General features: G+C 42.7%; 15 non-coding genes and 8 pseudogenes across 15 annotated transcripts; all 23 read right to left on the reverse strand.

The window, feature by feature from the left end:
- Positions 1 to 226: 226 nt before the first annotated feature.
- Positions 227 to 345, reverse strand: LOC122018081 (annotated as a pseudogene).
- Positions 346 to 641: 296 nt separating this feature from the next.
- LOC122018027 lies at positions 642 to 760 on the reverse strand. Its single transcript, XR_006121538.1, has one exon. It is a non-coding gene; the product is annotated as a 5S ribosomal RNA (ribosomal RNA).
- Positions 761 to 1,052: 292 nt separating this feature from the next.
- On the reverse strand, positions 1,053 to 1,171 carry LOC122018062 (annotated as a pseudogene).
- Positions 1,172 to 1,470: 299 nt separating this feature from the next.
- Positions 1,471 to 1,589, reverse strand: LOC122018070 (annotated as a pseudogene).
- Positions 1,590 to 2,555: 966 nt separating this feature from the next.
- Positions 2,556 to 2,673, reverse strand: LOC122018069 (annotated as a pseudogene).
- Positions 2,674 to 2,973: 300 nt separating this feature from the next.
- On the reverse strand, positions 2,974 to 3,092 carry LOC122018016. Its single transcript, XR_006121528.1, has one exon. It is a non-coding gene; the product is annotated as a 5S ribosomal RNA (ribosomal RNA).
- Positions 3,093 to 3,388: 296 nt separating this feature from the next.
- LOC122018014 lies at positions 3,389 to 3,507 on the reverse strand. The gene has a single exon (XR_006121526.1). It is a non-coding gene; the product is annotated as a 5S ribosomal RNA (ribosomal RNA).
- Positions 3,508 to 3,797: 290 nt separating this feature from the next.
- On the reverse strand, positions 3,798 to 3,916 carry LOC122018031. The gene has a single exon (XR_006121542.1). It is a non-coding gene; the product is annotated as a 5S ribosomal RNA (ribosomal RNA).
- Positions 3,917 to 5,707: 1,791 nt separating this feature from the next.
- Positions 5,708 to 5,826, reverse strand: LOC122018055. The gene has a single exon (XR_006121565.1). It is a non-coding gene; the product is annotated as a 5S ribosomal RNA (ribosomal RNA).
- Positions 5,827 to 6,122: 296 nt separating this feature from the next.
- LOC122018034 lies at positions 6,123 to 6,241 on the reverse strand. Its single transcript, XR_006121545.1, has one exon. It is a non-coding gene; the product is annotated as a 5S ribosomal RNA (ribosomal RNA).
- Positions 6,242 to 6,538: 297 nt separating this feature from the next.
- Positions 6,539 to 6,656, reverse strand: LOC122018013. Its single transcript, XR_006121525.1, has one exon. It is a non-coding gene; the product is annotated as a 5S ribosomal RNA (ribosomal RNA).
- Positions 6,657 to 6,949: 293 nt separating this feature from the next.
- Positions 6,950 to 7,068, reverse strand: LOC122018064 (annotated as a pseudogene).
- A 3,917-nt stretch (positions 7,069 to 10,985) lies between these two features.
- LOC122018037 lies at positions 10,986 to 11,104 on the reverse strand. The gene has a single exon (XR_006121548.1). It is a non-coding gene; the product is annotated as a 5S ribosomal RNA (ribosomal RNA).
- Positions 11,105 to 11,392: 288 nt separating this feature from the next.
- Positions 11,393 to 11,511, reverse strand: LOC122018025. Its single transcript, XR_006121536.1, has one exon. It is a non-coding gene; the product is annotated as a 5S ribosomal RNA (ribosomal RNA).
- A 297-nt stretch (positions 11,512 to 11,808) lies between these two features.
- Positions 11,809 to 11,927, reverse strand: LOC122018049. The gene has a single exon (XR_006121560.1). It is a non-coding gene; the product is annotated as a 5S ribosomal RNA (ribosomal RNA).
- Positions 11,928 to 12,222: 295 nt separating this feature from the next.
- LOC122018051 lies at positions 12,223 to 12,341 on the reverse strand. The gene has a single exon (XR_006121561.1). It is a non-coding gene; the product is annotated as a 5S ribosomal RNA (ribosomal RNA).
- A 309-nt stretch (positions 12,342 to 12,650) lies between these two features.
- LOC122018065 lies at positions 12,651 to 12,769 on the reverse strand (annotated as a pseudogene).
- A 298-nt stretch (positions 12,770 to 13,067) lies between these two features.
- LOC122018359 lies at positions 13,068 to 13,186 on the reverse strand. The gene has a single exon (XR_006121768.1). It is a non-coding gene; the product is annotated as a 5S ribosomal RNA (ribosomal RNA).
- Positions 13,187 to 13,479: 293 nt separating this feature from the next.
- LOC122018047 lies at positions 13,480 to 13,598 on the reverse strand. The gene has a single exon (XR_006121558.1). It is a non-coding gene; the product is annotated as a 5S ribosomal RNA (ribosomal RNA).
- Positions 13,599 to 13,893: 295 nt separating this feature from the next.
- LOC122018072 lies at positions 13,894 to 14,012 on the reverse strand (annotated as a pseudogene).
- Positions 14,013 to 14,308: 296 nt separating this feature from the next.
- LOC122018079 lies at positions 14,309 to 14,426 on the reverse strand (annotated as a pseudogene).
- A 297-nt stretch (positions 14,427 to 14,723) lies between these two features.
- LOC122018039 lies at positions 14,724 to 14,842 on the reverse strand. Its single transcript, XR_006121550.1, has one exon. It is a non-coding gene; the product is annotated as a 5S ribosomal RNA (ribosomal RNA).
- A 296-nt stretch (positions 14,843 to 15,138) lies between these two features.
- LOC122018360 lies at positions 15,139 to 15,257 on the reverse strand. Its single transcript, XR_006121769.1, has one exon. It is a non-coding gene; the product is annotated as a 5S ribosomal RNA (ribosomal RNA).
- Positions 15,258 to 15,902: the final 645 nt, after the last annotated feature.

A 15,902-nucleotide genomic window follows, 5' to 3' on the forward strand; every position in this document is an offset into this window, starting at 1 on the left:
TCCCCTCCCTCCCCCCGACGAAACAACCAGACAACAAATATCGAAAAATTAAAAGTCAACTAAACAAACCACCGCAGCTTCCCGTGTGGTCACGACCACCTTCCGGGGGAAGGGAACTCAAAAAAAGAGACAACTAACGAATAAACAACCAACGGAAAATAGACACACTGATACCACGTTTTTATTAAAAACAACAATAATAATAATAATACTAAAATAACAAAAATAGGTGCAACAAGAGGACTTCCCAGGGGGTCACCCATCCTAATAGTGCTCTCGCCCAAGCACGCTTAACTTCGAAGCTCTGATGGGATTCTGTGCATTAGTGTTGGTATGATCGCGCCCATCCTTCCTACCGCACTCTCCCTATTTAAACCGCCAACGGCCCTCGCGCGGATCGACCCTCCTCCGCCAAACCCCTCCCTCCCCCCGAATAAACAACCAGACAACAAAAATTGAAAAATTAAAAGTCAACTAAACAAACCACCGCAGCTTCCCATGCGGTCACCACCGCCTTCCGGGCGAAGGGAACCCAAAAAAAGAGATAATTAACGAATAAACTACCCACGGAATATAGACATACTGATACCACGTTTGTATTAAAAACAACAATAACAATAATAATACTAAAATAACAAAAATAGGTGCAACACGAGGACTTCCGAAGGGGTCACCCATCCTAGTACAGCTCTCGCCCAAGCACGCTTAACTTCGGAGATCTAATGGGAACCGGTGCATTAGAGCTGGTATGATCGCACCCATCATTTCTAACACACTCTCCCTATTTAAATCGCCAATGACCCTCGCGCGAATCGACCCTCCCTCGTCAAACCCCTCCCTCCCCGCGACGAAACAACCAGAAAACAAAAATTGAAAAAATTAAAAGTCAAATAAACAAACCACCGCAGCTTCCCGTGTGGTCACCACCGCCTTCCGAGGGAAGGGAACCCCAAAAAAAGAGACAACTAACGAATAACAACCCACAGAAAATTGGTACACTGATACCACGTTTTTATTAAAAAAAAATAATAACAATAATAAAATTACAAAAATTAGTGCAACACGAGGACTTCCTAGGGGGTCACCCATCCTAGTACTGCTCTCGCCCAAGCACGCTTAACTTCGGAGTTCTGAAGGGATCCGGTGCATTAGTGTTTGTATGATCATACCCATCCTTTCTACCACACTCTCCCTATTTAAACCGCCAACAGCCTTCGCGCGAATCAACCCTCCGCCATCAAACCCCTCCCTCCCCCCGACGAAACAACTAGACAACAAAAATCGAAAAATTAAAAGTCAACTAAACAAACCACCGCAGCTTCCTGTGCGGTCACCACCGTCTTCCGGGGGAAGGGAACCTAAAAAAAAGAGACAATTAACGAATAAACAACCCACGGAAAATAGACATACTGATACCACGTTTTTATTAAAAAAATAAGAATAACAATAATAATACTAAAATAACAAAAATAGGTGCAACACGAGGACTTCCCAGGGAGTCACCCATCCTAGTACGACACTCGCCCAATCACGCTTAACTTCGGAGTTCTGCAGGGATCCAGTGAATTAGTGCTGGTATGATCGCAGCCATCATTTCCACCACACTCTCCCTATTTAAACCATCAATGGCCCTCGTGCATATCGACCCTCCGCCGTCAAACCCCTCCCTCCCCCCGACGAAACTGTAGGATCGAAAAGAATTTAGATATCTCCACAATTGCATGATATTGTCCACTTTGGGCCCAAGCCCTCATGGTTTTGCTCTTGGGCTCTCCCCAAAAGGTCTCATGCCAATGGAGATATCTTTTCTCTTATAAATCCACGATCTTTCCCATGTGTTTCCAATATGGGACTATGTTCGCAACCTTGCAACCCCAACAATCTCCCCTGAAACAAAGGACCACAGGCTTCCCACGTCCGATCCTCGAACCACCAGGTCTTCCTGTCCCTCGGTCCACCCGACCTACTAGGACTTCCTTGCCTAGTCGCAACTAGGACTTCCTGCCTGGTGTGTGGTCCTCTTGATCCGAACATAGGAGCCCTCACTTTCTTTGTTCGAGGTCAATATTGTACCCACATGGCTCAATCAGACCAGAGCTTTTGTGCACAGTCGGCGGTTAAACCTTCTGGCAGGCCGGGCTCTGATACCAATTGTAGGATCGAAAATAATTTAGATATCTCCACAATTGCATGATATTGTCCACTTTGGGCCCAAGCCCTTATGGTTTTTCTTTTGGGCTCTCCCCAAAAGGCATCATACCAATGGAGATATCTTTTCTCTTATAAACCCACGATCTTTCCCATGTGTTTCCAATATGGGACTATGTTTGCAACCTTGCAACCCCAACAGAAACAACCAGACAACAAAAATTCAAAAAATTAAAAGTCAACTAAACAAACCAACGAAGCTTCCTGTGCGGTCACCACCGCCTTCCAGGCGAAGGGAACCCAAAAAATGAGACAATTAACGAATAGAGAACCCACGGAAAATACACACTGATACCACGTTTTTATAAAAAACAATAATAACAATAATAATACTAAAATAACAAAAATAGGTGCAACATGAGGACTTCACAGGGGTCACCCATCCTAGTACTGCCCTCGCGCAAGCAAGCTTAACTTCGGAGTTCTGATGGGATCCGGTGCATTAGTACTGGTATGATCGCACTCGTCCTTTCTACCACACTCTCCCTATTTAAACCGCCAACGACCCTCGCGCGAATCGACCCTCCGCCGTCAAACCCCTCCCTCCCCCCAACGAAACAACCAGATAACAAAAATCGAAAAATTAAAAGTCAACTAAACAAACCACCGCAGCTTCCCGTGCGGTCACCTCCGCCTTCGGGGGGAAGGGAAACTAAAAAAAAAAAAAGACAATTAACGAATAAACAACCCACGGAAAATAGACACACTGATACCACGCTTTTATTAAAAACAACAATAACAATAATAATACTAAAATAACAAAAATAGGTGCAACACGAGGACTTCCCAGGGGGTCACCCATCCTAGTAATGCCCTCACCCAAGCAAGCTTAATTTCGGAGTTCTGATGGGATCCGGTGCATTACTGCTGGTATGATCGCACCCATCCTTTCTACCACACTCTCCCTATTTAAACTGCCAATGACCCTCGCGCGAATCGACCCTCCGCCGTCAAACCCCTCCCTCCCCCCGACGAAACAAGCAAACAACAAAAATCGAAAAATTAAAAGTCAACTAAACAAACCACCGCAGCTTCCCGTGCGGTCACCTCCGCCTTCCGGGGGAAGGGAACCTAAAAAAAGAGACAATTAACGAATAAACAACCTACGGAAAATAGACACACTGATACCACGCTTTTATTAAAAACAACAATAACAATAATAATACTAAAATAAGAAAAATAGGTGCAACACGAGGACTTCCCAGGGGGTCACCCATCCTAGTACTGCCCTCACCCAAGCAAGCTTAACTTCGGAGTTCTGATGGGATCCGGTGCATTAGTGCTGGTGTGATCACACACATCCTTTCTACCACACTCTCCCTATTTAAACCACCAACGACCCTCGCACGAATCGACCCTCCGCCGTCAAACCACTCACTCCCCCCGACGAAACAACCAGACAACAAAAATCGAAAAATTAAAAGTCAACTAAACAAACCACCGCAGCTTCCCGTGCGGTCACCACCGCCTTCCGGGGGAAGGGAACGCAAAAAAAGAGACAATTAACGAATAAACAACCCACGGAAAATAGACACATTGATACCACGTTTTTAATAAAAACAACAATAATACTACAAAAATAACAAAAATAGGTGCAACACTAGGACTTCCCAGGGGGTCACCCATCCAATTACTGCCCTCGCCCAAGCAAGCTTAACTTCGGAGTTCTGATGGGATCCGGTGCATTAGTTCTGGTATGATCGCACCCGTCCTTTCTACCACACTCTCCCTATTTAAACCGCCAATGACCCTCGCGCGAATCGACCCTCCGCCGTCAAACCCCCCCTCCCCCCGATGAAAGAACCAGACAACAAAAATCGAAAAATTAAAAGTCAACTAAACAAACCACCGCAGCAACTACAATGTTTATACCATAAATGTAGACATTTGACCAATGTGATTCTTATTTCTAGATAAATGTTTATACCAAAAGCTAGGCTTTTAGTATACATCCTAACAATCTCCCACTTATACTAAAAGACTAAGCTGCCATATCTGCTGCCATACATCTGAATCCTAACCCTTCAACATGCCCATCAAAAGCTCTTGCCTTAAGGGAGTGAAAAGATCTATAGGTCATTATCTAATGCAATCTAGATAGCAACAACTTCTCCTCATTTATACGATTTCTCGTATTGGGTGGTACTTGCGCTCTATTGTGTTTACTTGCCTTATAGACTCATGGTTTCTTCGAGTTTGCTACTGCACCACTTTTATTACAATTGTAATAATCTTTGGACAAACCAGAAATCATATCTAAGTCTATCTTGAGGTTATCAAGTCATTTAGCTTTTATGACTACCTCAGAGGTTTGCCATATACTCAGCTTCTATGGTGGAGTCTAGAAAAACACCTATGCTTATCACTCTTCCATAGTTATGACTTTATCTCCTAAAGTAAACACCCCCGAGGTTGACTTACTATTGTCCCTATCCGACTGGAAGTCAAAATCCGTGCAACCCACAGGGACAAAATTAACTGCCTTGTGAGCTAGCATATAATATCTTGTGCCTCTAAGGTACTTCAATATATGTTTTACTGCAGTCCAATGTCCTTGTCCAGGGTTACTTTGATATCTGCTAACTATGCCCTTGGCAAAACAGATTTCTGATCTCGTGCATAGCATACATAGCCGAAGCATAAAGAACTGCCTTCATTTCCTCTATCTCCTTTGATGTCTACGGAGACATTTCTTTAGATAAAGTTACTCCATGCTAAAAAGATAAGAAACCTTTCTTGGAGTTTTGCATGCTTAAAACGAGTAAGGATTTTTTCGATATATGAAGCATGGGATAAGTAAAATATTCTTTTCTTGCGATCCCTTATTACTTTGATCCCAAGAATATATACATTCTCCCAAGTCCTTTATATCGAATTGTTTGGACAACCATACCCTTACTTCTGACAACATTTTGATATTGTTTCCAACTACCAAAAATATTATCTACATATAGTACAAGAAATACCATCACGTTTCCATCACACTTTTTGTATACACAAGACATATCCGGTTACTAAATAAATCCATAGGTCTGGATTACTTTAATAAATTGGATGTTCCAAGACCTTGAAGCTTTGCCTCAGTCCATAGACTGATTGAGCTTGCACACAAGATGCCCATTGCCCTTTGCAATGAACCCTTCTGGTTGCTTTATATGGATGCTTTCTTCAAGACTTCCATTAATGAATGTTGTCTTGACATCTACTTGCCAAATAGATAAAAGAATCCGGATAGACTTAAGCCCTCGCGTGAATTGACCCTGCTCCGTCAAACCCCTCCCTCCCCCGGACGAAACAACCAGACAACAAAAATCGAGAAATTAAAAGTCAACTAAACAAACCACCACAGCTTCCCGTGCGGTCACCACCGCCTTCCGGGGGAAGGGAACCCAAAAAAAAGAGACAATTAACGAATAAACTACCCACGGAAAATAGACATACTGATACCACGTTATTATTAAAAATAACAATAACAATAATAATACAAAAATAACAAAAATAGGTGCAACACGAGGACTTCCAAGGGGGTCACCCATCCTATTACTGCCCTCGCCCAAGCAAGCTTAACTTCGGAGTTCTGATGGGATCCAGGGCATTAGTGTTGGTGTGATCGCACCCGTCCTTTCTACCACACTCTCCCTATTTAATCCGGCAACGACCCTCGCGCGAATCAACCCTCCGCCGTCAAACCCCTCCCTCCCCCCGACGAAACAACCAGACAACAAAAATTGAAAAATTAAAAGTCAACTAAACAAACCACCGCAGCTTCCCGTGCGGTCACCACCGCCTTTCGGGGGAAGGGAACCCAAAAAAAGGGACAATTAACGAAAAAACAACCCACGAAAAATAGACAAACTGATACCACGTTTTTATTAAAAACATCAATAACAATAATAATACTAAAATAACAAAAATAGGTGCAACACGAGTACTTCCCAGGGGGTCACCCATCCTAGTACTGCCCTCTCCCATGCAAGCTTAACTTCGGAGTTCTGATGGGATCCGGTGCATTTGTGCTGGTGTGATCGCACCCATCCTTTCTACCACACTCTCCCTATTTAAACCGCCAAAGGTCCTCGCGCGAATCGACCCTCCACCGTCAAACCCCTCCCTCCCTCCGACGGAACAACCAGACAACAAAAAATAAAAAAATTAAAAGTCAACTAAACAAACAACCGCAGCTTCCTGTGCGGTCACCACCGCCTTCCGAGGGAAGGGAACCCAAAAAAAGAGACAATTTATGAATAGACAAACCACGGAAAATAGACACACTGATACCCCATTTTTATTAAAAACAACAATAACAATAATAATACTAAAATAAAAAAAATAGATGCAACACGAGGACTTCCCAGGGGTCACCCATCCTAGTACTGCCCTCGCCCAAGCAAGCTTAACTTCGGAGTTCTGATGGGTTCCGGTGCATTAGTGCTGGTATGATCGCACCCGTCCTTTCTACCACACTCTCCCTATTTAAACCGCCAATGGCCCTCACGTGAATCGACCCTCCGCCGCCAAACCCCTCCCTCCCCCCGACGAAATAACCAGACAAAAAAAATCGAAAAATTAAATGTTAACTAAACAAACCACCGCAGCTTCCCGTGCAGTCACCTCCGCCTTCCGGGGGATGGGAACCTAAAAAAAACAATTAACAAATAAAAAACCCACGAAAAATAGACACATTGATACCACATTTTTATTAAAAAGAACAATAACAATAATAATACTAAAATAACAAAAATAGGTGCAACACGAGGACTTACCAGGGAGTCACCCATCCTAGTACTGCCCTCGCCCAAGCAATCTTAACTTCGAAGTTCTGATGGGATCCGTTGCATTAGTGCTGGTGTGATTGCACTCGTCCTTTCTACCACACTCTCCCTATTTAATCCGCCAACGACCCTCGCGCGAATTGACCCTCCGCCGTCAAACCCTGTAACGCCCGCCCTCCACCTGCTGGGTGGCGGGGTTACTTACGGGAAACATACATGCATGCATATAAATCTATTTCTAAGCAGCGAAAGTATTTATTTCTATATTCTTTAATTTCTTTTCTTTTAACCACAATAATTAATTATCTACACATTTATAGTCATGTGAGCATAATTTTAAATTTAAAAAGTCATGATATCAATTTCTAACATAAGCATGCATAAGTGCTAAGTAATCATGCAAACATTAACATAAGTAAACATAGTTCATGTTAACATAAAATAACATAAGCAGGTCTCTTTTTTTTTTCTTAGCCGAGCCACCACCACACACATCTCTTGCCCCTCCTGCTGCTCCTTTAGTTTATCCATCCTTTACCTTTATCTGTGGTACAAGGAAAGTAAGCTATAAGCACACAGGCTTAGTAAGATCCTTTCCTACTCACAAAAATCATGTATCATAGCATAATCACATAAGCATATAGCATGGAGACATAATTATCTAAAACATCATATCATATCATAACATAAAAGAGAATCATGTCATATCATATCATAACATAAAAGAGCATCATGTCATATATTATCGTAACATAAAAGAGCATCATGTCATATCATATCGTAACATAAAAGAGCATCATGTCATATTATATCGTAACATAAAATTTTATGCAAGATGTCTTTCAAAACATGCGTCATGTCATGTGCAAGATGTCTTTTAAAACAAATATCATATAATACTTAAATATAATCTCAACATGAGGGGGGCCCGGCTATGTACCACATAACATAAATGCGCGCAATCCCTAGGACGGGGTAGCTAATCCCGAACCTACTAGGGATACTAGGTCTGTACTATGTCCGTCGACCTAGGGCGAACTAAGGAGCTCATCCCTTGGACACTAAGGTCCGGTACAAGCCACATAAAAAGTAAAATAGCATGTCTTATTTACTTATCATATCATGAAGAGTGCTCTTAGTCCCAACAGAAAGGGAAGCAACTCTTAGGCCTTTACTTGTCATATCATAAAGAGTACTCTTAGTCCGAACAAAAAGGGAAGCAACCCTTAGGCCTTTACTTGTCATATCATAAAGCATGTATACTTGAGCATGTAGTACATCATAAGAGTCATCATCATGCATGGTTCATAAGCATACATAAATGAGCATATTACTTGTCATATAATAAAGCATGCATACTTGAGCATATAACACATCATAAGGGTCATTATCATGCATGGTTCATAAGCATACATAAATGAGCATATTACTTGTCATATCATAAAGCATGCATACTTGAGCATATAACACATCATAAGAGTCATTATCATGCATGGTTCATAAGTATACATAAATGAGCATATAATATATCATAGGGAACATAATCATGCATGGAAAACATTAACTAGCATCTCCTAATTCATATCATAGCATGTGAGACAAATAGTAAAATCATAATTGGGTCTCTAACCCTAATTCCATGGAGGGCCGAAACATACAAGATATTGTATCTAGGTTTTAAGTAACATAAAAGCATGTGAACCCTAAACCAATTTCATATCATACACCATAAAGAACATCATGAGCATGTTTAGTTTAAGTTCCAAGCTTCCTAGGTCCTTGGTCTTGTTATGTCCGAAAGTTACCAAGCCTAACCCTACGTTACAAGCAACATAAAAGCATGTGAACCCTAAACCAATTTCATATCATAAACCATAAGGAACATCATGAGCATGTTTAGGTTAAGTTCTAAGCTTCCTAGGTCCTTGGTCTTGTTATGGCCGAAAGTTACCAAGCCTAACCCTAGGTTACAAGCAACATAAAAGCATGTGAACCCTAAACCAATTTCATATCATAAACCATAAAGAACATCATGAGCATGTTTAGTTTAGATTCTAAGCTTCCTAGGTCTTTTAACTTGGTTATAGCCGAAACTTGAGGAGCATGAACTAAGTTCTAAACAACATACAAGCATAAGAATATCAAGCTAACTTCATATCATATCATAAGGAAAATCATGAGCATGTTAGATTTGATTTTAAGCTTTCTTAGACCCTAAAACTCATCATGGCCGAAACCCTTACACCCTAGAGAGACATGTATCTAGATTACAAGCAACATTCAAGCATGAGAACCCTAAGTTAGCTTCATATCATGTCATAAGGAAAGTCATGAGCATGTTAGACTAAGTTTTTAAGCTCTCCTAGGTCTTTAATCCCATCATGGCCGAAACCCTAAGGTGGAATACATCTAGGTTCCAAGCAATATACAAGCATGAAACACTAAGAAATCTTCAGACCATTTCATAAGGAAAGTCATGAGCATGATAGCTTAAATTTTAAACATCTAGGCCTTCATTTCTATCATGGCCGAAACCCTAATTCCCTAAGGTGGCATGCATTTAGGTTTCAATCAACATACAAGTGTGAAAACACTAAGTACTCTTCATACCATATCATAAAGCAAATCATAAGCATGGTATACTAAATTTTTAACCTCTCCTAGTCATTTATTTCCATCATGGCCGGAAGCTTTATGAACATGAATTTAAGTTCTAAGCAACATACAAGCATAAGAACACCAAACTAATCTCCTATCATAGGGTACATATCATAAGAACATAGTGAGCATGTTTAGTTTAGGTCTTAAGCTTTCCTAGGTCTTTTATTCATACCTTGGCCGAAAGTTTAGTAACATGAATCTAAGTTTTAAGTAAACATACAAGCATAAGAACATTAACTAACCCCCTATCCTAGGGTACATATCATAAGAACATAGTGAGCATGCTTAGTTAGGTCTTAAACTTCTCTAAGTCTTTTATTCATGTCTTGGCTGAAAGTTCAAGAATAACCCTAGGTTTTTAAGCAATCTAATCTCATGGAAGAACACATGAACAACTTGTACCACAGGTGAAGGGATACTTACAACTTCTTGCTTAGTTTTTTCTTAAAAGAAAGTACTCTTGTGAAGAGGAAGAAGAAGTTTCTCTTCCTAGTTCTCCCTTTTTCTTCTCTTGCTTGTAAGGAGTAGATCTTGAGGACTCCTTCTTGTGAATTAGTTTTTTTAGGAAGAAAACCTTCGCTTGGATTTCGGAAATGAGAGAGGGGAGAGCTTTAGGTCTTGGTGGAGGAGGAAGAAGGAGGAGGAAGAAGAAGGAGGAAGAAGTAGCCAAACTTTCTTTCCCTTCTCTTCTCTCATTCCTATTTATTCTCAATGAGGATGAAAAATGTCCCAATTCATCCCCTTAACTCCTCTATTCCCTCACCCTCTTCATTCCCACGAAAATAGCAAAAAGGAAGGAGAAAAAGACAACTTGTCTTTGTCTTTTGCTTGCTTCTTTTCTTAACCAAGAGGAAGAGGAGGAAAGCTACTTGATTTTCTCATGCTCCCTTCCTTAATCATACTCTTACTTTTAACTACAATTTTCATTCTTTTCTATTCATATATCATTCATGACTCTAGTGGTTATCATGCACCAATTTAGCTTTATCTATTACGAGAGATTCATGATTCAAACCTTAACTTCTCTTTCTTTTTATTTCTTTTTGGTTTTATTTACATTTCCCTTTTATTCTAAAAGAGAATGTACCCATATTTATAGCTTAAATATTTCGTGGGTGTTACAAACCCCTCCGTCCCTCCGACGAAACAACCAGACAACAAAAATCGAAAAATTAAAAGTCAACTAAACAAACCACCGCAGCTTCCCGTGCGGTCACCACCGCCTTCCGGGGGAAGGGAACCCAAAAAAAGAGACAATTAACGAATAAACAACCCACGGAAAATAGACACACTGATACCACGTTTTTATTAAAAACAACAATAATAATACTAAAATAACAAAAATAGGTGCAACACGAGGACTTCCAAGGGGGTCACCCATCCTAGTACTGCCCTCGCCCATGCAAGCTTAACTTCGGAGTTCTGATGGGATTCGGTGCATTAGTGTTGGTATGATCACACCCGTCCGTTCTACTACACTCTCCCTATTTAAACGGCCAACGTCTCTGGCGCGAATCGACCCTCCGCCGCAAAACCCCTCCCTCCCCCCAACGAAACAACCAGACAACAAAAATCAAAAAATAAAAAGTCAACTAAACAAACCACCGCAGCTTCCCGTGCGGTCACCACCGCCTTCCAAGGGAAGGGAACCAAAAAAAGAGACAACTAACGAATAAACAACCCACGGAAAATAGACACACTGATACCACGTTTTTATTAAAAAAACAATAATAATACTAAAATAACAAAAATAGGTGCAACACGAGGAATTCCAAGGGGGTCACCCATCCTAGTACTGCCCTCGCCTAAGCAAGCTTAACTTCGGAGTTCTGATGGGATCCGGTGCATTAGTGTTGGTATGATCGCACCCGTCCGTTCTACCACACTCTCCCTATTTAAACCGCCAACGATCCTCGCGCAAATCGACCCTTCGCCGTCAAACCCCTCCCTCCCCCCCGACGAAACAACCAGACAATAAAAATTGACAAATTAAAAGTCAACTAAACAATCCACCACAGCTTCCCGTGCGGTCACCACTGCCTTCTGGGGGAAGGGAATCCAAAAAAAGAGACAATTAACGAATAAATAACCCACGGAAAATAGACACACTGATACCACGTTTTTATTAAAAACAACAATAACAATAATAATACTAAAATAACAAAAATAGGTGCAACACGAGGACATTCCAGGGGGTCACCCATCCTAGTACTGCTCTCGTCGAAGCACGCTTAACTTCGGAGTTCTAATGGGATCCGGTGCATTAGTGCAGGCATGATCGCACCATTCCTTTCTACCACACTCTCCCTATTTAATCCGCTAATGGCCCTCGCGTGAATCGACCCTCCGTCGTCAAACCCCTCCCTCCCCCTGATGAAACAACCAGACAACAAATATCGAAAAATTTAAGTCAACTAAACAAACCACCGCAGCTTCCCGTGCAGTCACCACCGCCTTCCGAGGGAAGGGAACCCAAAAAAAAAGACAATTAACGAATAAACAACCCACGAAAAATATGCACACAGATACCACGTTTTTATTAAAAACAACAATAACAATAATAATACTAAAATAACAAAAATAGGTGCAACACGAGGACATCCCAGGGGGCCACCCATCCTAGTTCTGCTCTCGCCCATGCTCACATAACTTCGGAGTTCTGATGAGATCCGGTGCATTAGTGCTGGTATGATCGCACTCATCCTTTCTATCACACTCTCCCTATTTATACCGCCAACGACCCTCACGCGAATCGACCCTCCGCCGCAAAACCGCTCCCTTCCCCCGACGAAACAACCAGACAACAAAAATCCAAAAATTAAAAGTCAACTAAACAAACCACCGCAGCTTCCCGTGCGGTCACCACCGCCTTCCTGGACGCGGACGCGGACGAAGGGAACCCAAAAAAAGAGACAATTAACGAATAAACAACCCACGGAAAATAGACACGTTGATACCACGTTTTTATTAAAAACAACAATAGCAATTATAATACTAAAATAACAAAAATAGGTGCAACACAAGAACTTCCCAGGGGGTCACCCATCCTAGTACAGCTCTCACCCAAGCACGCTTAACTTGGGAGTTCTGATGGGATCCGGTGCATTAGTGATTGTGTGATCGCACCCTTGCTTTCTACCACACTCTCCATTTTTTAAACCGCCAACGACCCTCGTGCGAATCGACCCTCCACCGTCAAACCCCTCCCTCCACCCGACGAGAAAACCAGACAACAAATATCCAAAAATTAAAAGTCAACTAAACAAATCTCCGCAGCTTCCCGTGCGGTTACCACCGCCTTCCGGGGGAAGGGAAGCCAAAAAAAAGAGACAATTAACGAATAAACAACCCAAGGAAAATAGACACACTGATACCACTTTTTTTTAAAAAACAACAATAACTATAGTAATACTAAAATAACAAAAATAGGTGCAACACGAGGACTTCCCAGGGGGTCACCCATCCTAGTACTGCCCTCGCCCAAGCAAGCTTAACTTCAGAGTTCAGATAGGATCCGGTGCATTCATGCTGGTATGATCACACCCGTCCATTCTACCACTCTCCCTATTTAAACCGCCAACAGCCCTCGCGCGAATCGACCCTCCGCCGGCAAACACCTCCCTCCCCCCGACGAAACAACCAGACAACAAAAATCGGAAAATTAAAAGTCAACTAAAAAACCACCGCATCTTCCCGTGCGGTCACCACCGCCTTCCGGGGGAAGGGAACCCAAAAAGAGAGACAATTAACGAATAAACACCCCACGGAAAATAGACACACGGATACCACATTTTTATTAAAAACAACAATAACAATAATAACAATAAAATATCAAAAATAGGTGCAACACGAGGACTTCCCAAGGGGTCACCCACCCAAGTACTGCCCTCGCCTAAGCAAGCTTAAATTCGGAGTTCTGATGGGATCCGGTGCAATAGTGCTTGTGTGATCGCATCTGTCCTTTCTACCACACTCTCCCTATTTAAACAGCCAACGACCCTCGTGCGAATCGACCCTCCGTCGTCAAACCCCTCCCTCCCCCCGACAAAAAACCAGACAACAAATATCGAAAAATTAAAAGTCAACGAAACAAACCACCGCAGCTTCCCGTGCGATCACCACCGCCTTCCGGGGGAAGGTAACCCAAAAAATGTGACAATTAACGAATAAACAACCCACGAAAAATAGACACACTGATACCACGTTTTTATTAAAAACAACAATAACAATAATAACACTAAAATAATAAAAATAGGTGCAACACGAGGACTTCCCAGGGAGTCACCCATCCTAGTACTGCCCTCGCCCAAGCAAACTTAACTTCAGAGTTCTGATGGGATCCGATGCATTAGTGATTGTGTGATCGCACCCGTCCTTCCTACCAAACTCTCCCTATTTAAACCGCCAACGACCCTCGTACGAATCGACCCTCCACGGTCAAACCCCTCCCTCCCCTTGACGAAACAACCAGACAATAAAAATCGAAAAATTAAAAGTCAACTAAACAAACCACCACAGCTTCCCGTGCGGCCATCGTCGCCTTTCGGGGGAAGGGAACCCAGAAAAAGAGACAATTAACGAATAAACAACCCACGGAAATTAGATATACTGATACCACATTTTTATTAAAAACAACAATAACAATAATAATATAAAAATAACAAAAATAGGTGCAACACGAGGACTTCCCAAGGTGTCACCAATCCTAGTACTGCTCTCGCCACGCATGCTTAACTTCAGAGTTCTGATGGGATCCGGTGCATTAGTGTTGGTACGATCGCACCCGGCCTTTCTACCACACTCTCCCTATTTAAACTGCCAACGGCCCTCCGGCGAATCGACCCTCCGCCGTCAAACCCCTCCCTCCCCCCGACGAAACAACCAGACAACAAAAATTGAAAAATTAAAAGTCAACTAAACAAACCACCGCAGCTTCCCGTGCGGTCACCACCAACTTCCGCGGGAAGGGAAACCAAAAGAAAGAGACAATTAACGAATAAACAACCCACAGAAAATAGACACACTGATTTCACATTTTTATTAAAAACAACTATAACAATAATAATACTAAAATAACAAAAATAGGTGCAACACGAGGAATTCCTTGGGGGTCACCCATCCTAGTACTGCCCTCACCCAAGCAAGCTTAACTTCGGAGTTCTGATGGGATCCGATGCATTAGTACAAGTATGATCGCACCCGTCCTTTCTACCACACTCTCCCTATTTAATCGGCCATCGGCCCCCGCGCGAATCGACCCTCCGCCATCAAACCCCTTCCTCCCCCTGACGTAACAACCAGACAACAAAAATCGAAAAGTTAAAAGTCAACTAAACAATCCACTGCAGCTTCCCGTGCGGTCACCACCTCCTTCCGGGGGAATGGAACCCAAAAAAAGAGACAATTAACGAAAAAATAACCCACGAAAAATAGACACACTGATTCCACATTATTATTAAAAATAAGAATAACAATAATAATATTAAAATAACAAAAATAGGTGCAACACGAGGACTTCCTAGGGGGTCACCCATCCTAGTACTGCCCTCGCCCAAGTAAGCTTAACTTCGGAGTTCTGATGGGATCCGGTGCATTAGTACTGGTATTATCGCACCCGTCCTTTCTAACACACTCTCCCTATTTAAACCGCCAACGTCTCTCGCGTGAATCGACCCTACGCCGTAAACCCCTCCCTTCCCCCGACAAATCAACCAGACAACAAAAATCGAAAAATTAGAAGTCAACTAAACAAACCACCGCAGCTTTCCGTGCCGTCACCACTGCCTTCCTCGGGAAGGGAACCAAAAAAAAAAAATTAACGAATAAACAACCGACGAAAAATAGACATACTGATACCACATTTTTATTAAAAACAACAATAACAGTTGATCCGGTGATAAGGCCGGGGGGCCCGCATGAGGGCAAGGTCAACGACACGTGGAGGTCAACAGTCAGAGGGGGGCCGGTCAACCCCATGGACTCTAAAAGCAGGCGGGACATGCCGATCACCAGGCAATGACCCCTATCCGAAGGGACAACCATCTGACTGGGAGCCCACATTTCCATATGGCCGAGCGGATAATCCGCCCGGCTGCGATACAACGCACGACTGAAGGCCGAGCCGTTTGCCTGCTCGACCAAGGTCTCAGGCGATATGAGCCGAGCGGACGGACCACCCCCAACCTTCCCGGACGGACGACCACCTATGTCGGACCAGAGACGAATGCTTTGGTCGAGCGGCTTGATGGTCGATCTGAGAAG

Source organism: Zingiber officinale, chromosome 8B, assembly GCF_018446385.1.
Source record: "Zingiber officinale cultivar Zhangliang chromosome 8B, Zo_v1.1, whole genome shotgun sequence".
In the NCBI taxonomy this organism is placed as follows: Eukaryota; Viridiplantae; Streptophyta; class Magnoliopsida; order Zingiberales; family Zingiberaceae; genus Zingiber; species Zingiber officinale.